At 44.4% G+C, this 8185-nt stretch overlaps 1 pseudogene; it reads left to right on the forward strand.

Moving 5' to 3' along the window:
• The first annotated feature begins 252 nt into the window (after positions 1-252).
• Positions 253-766, forward strand: LOC123460279 (annotated as a pseudogene).
• Positions 767-8185: the final 7419 nt, after the last annotated feature.

An 8185-nucleotide genomic window follows, 5' to 3' on the forward strand; every position in this document is an offset into this window, starting at 1 on the left:
TTTCTTAAAGATTTATTTTTATTTATTTATTTATTTATTAGACACGGAGAGAGGGATGGGGGAGAGAGAGAGAGAAAGAGTGAGAATGGGCAGGCCAGGACCTCTAGCCACTGCAAATGAACTCCAGATGCATGTGCCACCATGTGCATCTGGCTTACATGGGACCTGGAGAATCGAACCTGGGTCCTTAGTCTTTGAAGGCATGTGCCTTAACTGCTAAGCCAGCTCTCCAGCCCAATAAATTATGTTATTTTTGTGTGTACCACAGAGCTAATATTTTATGCCAATGAACAGTCAAGACATGAGTGTTGACTCTGTATAATCCCTATAAATTGGTCTTAAGGTTCAAAGTTTTGTGTGGTACTCCAAATAAATATGTTGTCATTGATGCTGCAGGTGCAGCAAAACCTCACTGTTGTGTGAATATTGTGATTCATCATATAGATGTTTTATTCTGTCACTCTGGTATAGAGGACTAATTCCATCTCTAAGTTGTTGAGGAAAGCCAGAGGAAGGAAAGAGGTTATTTATTGCTACTCTTCTCCCAACTGCAAAATAACAATAAAAGAGAAGAAAAAAAAAAAAAAAACCCTGTCTCTTCAGGATTTCGTTTGCTGTCTTTCTGGGAATGGTGTGCATTGTGGCTCTTAAGTTGTCTATGCTGGGGCATATGAAATCACTGGTGCCTCTTTACTTCCAGTTAAGTGTGAATCAAAAATTAGTGGCTGCTAATATCTTAGGTCTTATCACAGTGGTTATACTTTGAACATGAGCAAGGATTAAAACTGACTTCTGGCTGGGCATGGTGGTACACCCCTTTATTCTCATCACTTGGGAGGCAGAGGTAGGAGGATTATCCTGAGTAAGAGATAATCCTGAGACTGAATAGTAAATTCCAGGTCAACCTTGGCTAGAGTGAGACCCTACTAGGAAAAAAATAAACCTGACAAGTAAATTTATTTTGATCATATGAATATAGAATGCCTTTTATCATTATTTCATTCCATAAGAACACTAAAAATTATTGGATAATTTCAAATAATGACAAATGTATAATACATATTTTCAATTAGTCTTTAACTTTGAAGGACCCTGTCACTTTATGTTACAGACAATAAGGATTCTTCTGCGTGATACCTAGAAAATTATCTGAAGTAGAATAAAATAATTGTTTTTGAAAAGAGATACCATTTGGCTAGCCGTGGTGGGGCATGTCTTTAATGCCAGCACTCATGAGGTAGAGGTAGGAGGATCAAAGTAAGTTCAAGACTAGCCTGAGACCATATAATGAATTCCAGGTTAGCCTGGGCTAAAAAGAAAGAAAGAAAGAAAGAAAGAAAGAAAGAAAGAAAGAAAGAAAGAAAGAAAGAAAGAAAGAAAGAAAGAAAGAAAGACATGGTTAACAGTTGCACTGTGTACCACTCAAAATACTGGATCTAACATCTAATACTTTTCCTCTCAGAGCATCATTTTCATCTGGTAATTGGTGAGGTCATTATGTAACACGACACACTACTATTTTTAGTGTTAGTCTTAGAGTTAGAGGTTTGTGGCTAGTGTCAAGGCCAGGTTTAGGATTAGGGTCAGTGTCTGTTTCAGGGTCAGGATTGGGGTCAGAGTCAGATTGAGTTTAGGAATTTTGGGGTGAAGGTTAGGTGTGAAGGTTTTGGTTAGAGTGAGAGTCAGGAGATCACATTCTGCAATCACTGCCTATCTTTACCTCATCAAATTACCTTATAGAAGGGTATTATCATACCCCAAAAGAAAGGCATTGTAGACACTTTTCGTGGATGTATGACTATACTGAGATATTCAGAAAAGGTTGCTTGTACCTGAAAGCATTAAGACATCAGAAAATGTTTTTGCTGTCTTTGAGCAAGACCAGAAAGAGTTAACAATCTTTGGCTACAATTTTTCTTAGGACATCTTGATACCACTATAGAGAATTTCACTCTTCTTTTAAAAACTTTTAAAAATATTTTATTCTTTCTTTATTTGAGAGAGAGAGAGAGAGAGAGAGAGAGAGAGAGAGCATACCAGGGCCTCCAACCACTGCAAACAAACTCCAGATGTGTGGATTATCTTGTGCATCTGGCTTATGTGGTTCCTGGGGAATCAAACCTGGGTCCTTTGGCTTTGCAGGAAAGTGCCTTAATTGGTAAGCTATTTTTCTAGTTCCCATGTAAACTTCTTAATAAGGGATGAAGAGATTTCTCAGCAGTTAAAGCACTTGCTTCTAAAGCCTAATGGCCCAGGTTCGATTCCCCATTACCCATGTAAAGCCAGAAGGACAAGGTGACCCATGCATCTGGAGTTCCTTTGCAGTAGCAAGAGGCTCTGGTGTGCCCCTACGCATTCTCTCTCTCTCTCAAATAAATAAACAAATTAATTAATTAATTAATTAAAAGATAATCATGGTGTGGATAATGAAGACATGGTACATTTATACAATGGAGTTTTCATTCAGCAGTAAAGGAAGATGAAATTATGAAATTTGCAGGGAAATGGATGGATCTGTAAAGTATTATACTTAGTGAGTTAACTCAGACCCAGAGAGCTAAGTGCTATATATTCTTTCTCATACGTGGATCCTAGCTACAAATGTTTGGACTTGCATGTGAGTTGGAATAAAACTCAGTAGCAGAGGCCATAAAGCTAGAAAGGGAAGGGAGGAGAGGGGAGGATTCAAGGTGATGGTATTGTACATATGTAAGTAGAAGAATTACTGGGGGTTGAAAGGCCTAAGTAAGGTTAGGGGAAGAGATTGTAAAGGAAGGAAGGGTGAGGGGAGGGTTAATCAAAATATAAGAGGATATGAATAAGCCATATGGAAACCTACTTTATTGGACAATGGTATACCCAGAAGCCATAGATTATATCTAGAAAAATTTCAGGCCAATGATGGGATACCTTCCAGTGAGTTGTTGGCCAGAGAGGTCCCTGCTGCCCCCAAAACATTACAGGCCATTACCAAGGTGCTTGGTTTCCTACCAGGAATAGATGGTAAGACCCTATTGGTAAAGACTCCACATGCTTGGGCTACAAGGTCACTGAGCAATCTTGCTGGAGCTGAGCTGAAAACCTCCTCCCTGTAGACCAGCTGACAGAAAGCTGGAAAAAAAGCTATGCTGTATGCAGCTTTATGGGAGAGAGAGAAAGAAGTCATCAGGGGAGATAAATGGCAGTGGGCATTGCTGCTGAAGAGTCAGGTCACTGAGAAATCTGGCTTGAGCTGAGGTGAAAACTTCATCCATGCAGACCCTTGATCCAGGCCCTGGAAAATCTCAACATACTTGGGCCTCGTCTACTCCAACTCTCCTGATGCACGGTGTGAGCTGCTGCCCTCTCCACATGATGAATGGAGAGCCACTGTCCTCCCGATGTAGAGCTGCCCAGTGCCTGCCCAGCTCCTCTTCACACTCCCCAAACGTGATCCACTCACCATGGTGGCTACAGGTGAGAAGGGACAGCAACAGTGACCTTGTAGGAGATGCCTAGTGCTAAGGAGTGTAACACAGCTGGATGGCTGTGGCAGACATGAGGCTCTGGCCCTGCCAGGGTGGACAGTCAACCGGGTTCAGCAGCGGTGGGGCTGGACTTCCAGGATGTGCCTCACACAGGTGTTTCAATGTTGGGAGCCATGAACCAAACCTCGGCCATGTTAACGGAGACTGCCATATAGCAAGTTAAGCTTCTACTTCCTCACCTAATAATCAACTACCAGAAACAATGGGATCGTACGCCTGGCCAAACATTCCCCCATCCTGCCGGTAGCTAATGAAGAAACAAAGGCATTGCGGTTTAACCAGTAACTCTGTGATCTTTGCCTTAACCACGTCCCCTTCCCCCTACAACTCCTTGCCCTGACCACGTTCCCTTCCCCCTACAACCCTATGTAAACCTACATGTAAGAATAAACTCTCGAGGCCGTGACAAACGTCTAGCATGGTCTCCTTCTTGTGTCTGTTTGCCTATTTTCATTCAGGTTGATTTTCACCTCGCCTCTTTGTTCGATTCCCTGCTGGCCGGGGCATTTCAACTGCTGCCAACTGCTCCAGGCACCAGTGCCACAGGACGAGGGTGGGCCCAAAAGCTTCACACAGGTCTTACAAACTGCAGAAAGGGGCTGCAGGGCCTGGCCGTGGCAAACTGGCTCCAGACACATGCATGTGGGACCAGAACCATTAAAAAATATTCATGTACTCAGTCCCAGGGGACAAATCAGGCAAACAGGTTTCCCTTTTCTGAACATTTGCATCTTCAGTTTTCTTGGGAGTTTGACCTGGTCTTGGGAATGAAGAGATGGCCCAGCAATTAAGATACTTGGCCTGCAAAGCCTAATGACTGAGGTTTGATTCCCTAGTACCCACGTAAAGCCTGATGCACAAAGTGGTGCATCCATGCATCTGTAGTTTTCTTTCTTTCTTTCTTCTTCTTCTTCTTCTTTTTTTTTTTTGTTTGTTTGTTTGTGTGTTTTGAGATAGAGTGTCACTTTAGCTCAGACTGACCTGGAATTAACTATGTAGTCTCAGGGTTGCCTCAAACTCATTGTGATCCTCCTTCCACTGCCTTCCAAGTGCTGGGATTAGTGGCATGTGCCACCATGTCCAGCTACATATGTAGTTTGTTTGTAGCAGCTCTTTCCTTTCCAATAAATTAATTTTGAAAATAAAAAAAATGAATTGGATCTGATACAGAGTCAGATATAGGCTCCTGGTTATGGCTTTAATCCATGAGGAAAGTAGTTTGCTATCTTAAACAGTTTCCCCTCTTGTCTTTTTTAAATTATTTTTATTAATTATGAACCTCACTGCTGAACAAATCATGTGCTGATCCTATTCCTCTCATGGTATCCCCTCTTCCCCATCCCCATTACACTGAGTATCCTATTCTCTTTTGGGAACTCCAGATGCATGCACCTCCTTGTGCATGTGGCTTACTTGGGTCCTGGAGAATTGAACCTGGGGACTTTGGCTTTGCAGATAAGTGCCTTAACTGCTAAGCCATATCTGCAGTCTCTCCCTTCTTGTTGTGAAAGAAGCAGAAACTCACTTTGTTTGTCAGGTTGACCTCAAACTTGTGATCTTCCTGAGGCTGGGATTATAGGTGTGCACAACTGCACCTGGATGAAGAACTTCCCATGAAAGGACCAAGTGTGGTAGTGGAGAGCCAGCCTTGGAATGGAATATGATCTTCATCCACTGACACAGGATGCAGTCCGTGTTTGAGGACAAGTTTAGGTTGGGTGTTGAAATGGTGGTAGAATGCTTGGTTTTATGGTGCACTCCTCGAATTCCAGCACTCAGGAGGCTGGAGCAGCAGAATTTCCTTGTATTTGTGGCTAGCTTGGGCTACGTAGTGAGTTCTAGGCCACTAAAGGTTTCATAGCAAGGTCCTGTCTCATGAACCAACAAATATCAAGAATTGATGGTGGAACATTAAAGTTTCTGATTGCTTCTTTTCTCTCCCCTATGTGGCTGAAGTAAAGGTAATTATCAATCCTTTTTCCCCTCTTTCTTTATTTTTCTATTAAGGTGCCCAGTCTAGTCTTGAATTTGTCATCCTCTTCATCAGCCTAATACATGGGATTTCAGGCCTGAAGCAACAGATTCAGCCAAGCATATATCCCCAGCAGTTTAGCTGTTTACTTCATCTGTATTGGTGTTTGAACCCAAGGTCCTATACCAGTGATCTATATCAGTAGCCCTCCTACTTCCTCAGTACCAGAGCTCTGATTTATTTTTAGCAGGACAGCACCTGGCTCTAGTTTCCTGTACACTAGGGACATGCATGTGACTGAGTTCTGCTGAGATGTTAGTAGAAGTTGTTAGGTGGAGATTATTGAAAGTTTCTAAATAGGATTAACTAAACTGGTGCATCAGCTTTTTTGTTTTGTTTTTGAGGTAGGGTCTCTAGTCCAGGCTGACCTGGAATTCACTGTGTAGTCTCAGGGTGGCCTCAAACTCACGGCGATCCTCCTACCTCTTCCTCCTGAGTGCTGGGATTAAAGGCATGCACCACCACGCCCGACAGCTTTTTTTTTTTTCTTGAAGATGTAGAGGATGCCTGGGGTTTTCGCATCCATCTCATGACAATAATGCGACCTTGAGCCACATGCCAACTATGGATGAAAATGTATTTGGCTCTTCAAGGAACTGTTTTGCTCTACTTCAGGCTGACTTGGAATTCACTATGTAGTCTCAGGGAGGTCTTGAATTTAGAGATCCTCCTACCTCTGCCTCTGGAGTGCTGGGATCAAAGACATGATCCATTCATGCCCAGCCACATTAGCCCCATTTTTAAAATTTCTAAGAGCTCATATGATTCAGACATTGAAGAGAGGTATAAAGATATAGCTCTCCTCAATCCCTCTGTGCATATACATCTCATTCTTCCCATTTCTAGCTAGGATTCAAATATGAGAGAGATCATGCAGTGCTTGGCTTTCTGGGCCTGGGTTACCTCACTTAGTATAATCCTTTCTAGTTCCATCCTTTTCCCTGCAAATTACATGATTTCATTTTCCTATACCACTGACTATAATTACACTACCTAAATATAACACATCTTTATTAACCAATCGTTAGGGTTAGGGTTAGGGTTAGGGTTAGGGTTAGGGTTAGGGTTAGGGGTTAAGGGGTTAGGGGTTAGGGTTAGGGTTAGGGTTAGGGTTAGGGTTAGGGGTTAGGGGTTAGGGGTTAGGGTTAGGGTTAGGGTTAGGGTTAGGGTTAGGGGTTAGGGGTTAGGGTTAGGGTTAGGGTTAGGGTTAGGGTTAGGGTTAGGGTTTAGGGTTTAGGGTTTAGGGTTTAGGGTTAGGGTTAGGGTTAGGGTTAGGGTTAGGGTTAGGGTTAGGGGTTAGGGGTTAGGGGTTAGGGTTAGGGTTAGGGTTAGGGTTAGGGTTAGGGGTTAGGGGTGAGGGGTGAGGGGTGAGGGGTGAGGGGTGAAGGGTTAGGGTTAGGGTTAGGGTTAGGGTTAGGGTTAGGGTTAGGGTTAGGGTTAGGGTTGGGTTAGGGTCAGGGTCAGGGTCAGGGTCAGGGTCAGGGTCAGGGTCAGGGTCAGGGTCAGGGTCAGGGGTTAGGGGTTAGGGTTAGGGTTAGGGTTAGGGTTAGGGTTAGGGTTAGGGTTAGGGTTAGGGTTGGGTTAGGGTCAGGGTCAGGGTCAGGGTCAGGGTCAGGGTCAGGGTCAGGGTCAGGGTCAGGGTCAGGGTTAGGGGTTAGGGGTTAGGGGTTAGGGTTAGGGTCAGGGTCAGGGTCAGGGTCAGGGTCAGGGTCAGGGTCAGGGTCAGGGTTTAGGGTTAGGGTTAGGGTTAGGGTTAGGGTCAGGGTCAGGGTCAGGGTCAGGGTCAGGGTCAGGGTCAGGGTCAGGGTCAGGGTCAGGGTCAGGGTCAGGGTTAGGGGTTAGGGTTAGGGTTAGGGTTAGGGTTAGGATTAGGGTTAGGGTTAGGGTTAGGGTTAGGGGTTAGGGGTTAGGGTTAGGGTTAGGGTTAGGGTTAGGGTTAGGGTTAGGGTTAGGGTTAGGGTTAGGGTTAGGGTTAGGGTTAGGGTTAGGGTTTAGGGTTTAGGGTTTAGGGTTTAGGGTTTAGGGTTAGGGTTAGGGTTAGGGTTAGGGTTAGGGTTAGGGTTAGGGTTAGGGTTAGGGTTTAGGGTTTAGGGTTTAGGGTTTAGGGTTAGGGTTAGGGTTAGGGTTAGGGTTAGGGTTAGGGTTAGGGTTAGGGTTAGGGTTAGGGTTAGGGTTAGGGTTAGGGTTAGGGTTAGGGTTAGGGTTAGGGTTAGGGTTAGGGTTAGGGTTAGGGTTAGGGGTTAGGGTTAGGGTTAGGGTTAGGGTTAGGGTTAGGGTTAGGGTTAGGGTTAGGGTTAGGGTTAGGGTTAGGGTTAGGGTTTAGGGTTAGGGTTAGGGTTAGGGTTAGGGTTAGGGTTAGGGTTAGGGTTAGGGTTAGGGTTAGGGTTAGGGTTAGGGTTAGGGTTAGGGTTAGGGGTTAGGGGTTAGGGTTAGGGGTTAGGGTTAGGGTTAGGGTTAGGGTTAGGGTTAGGGTTAGGGTTAGGGTTAGGGTTAGGGTTAGGGTTAGGGTTAGGGGTTAGGGGTTAGGGGTTAGGGTTAGGGGTTAGGGTTAGGGTTAGGGTTAGGGTTAGGGTTAGGGTTAGGGTTAGGGTTAGGGTTAGGGTTAGGGTTAGGGTTAGGGTTAGGG

This window comes from Jaculus jaculus, chromosome 4, assembly GCF_020740685.1.
Source record: "Jaculus jaculus isolate mJacJac1 chromosome 4, mJacJac1.mat.Y.cur, whole genome shotgun sequence".
NCBI classification, from domain to species: Eukaryota; Metazoa; Chordata; class Mammalia; order Rodentia; family Dipodidae; genus Jaculus; species Jaculus jaculus.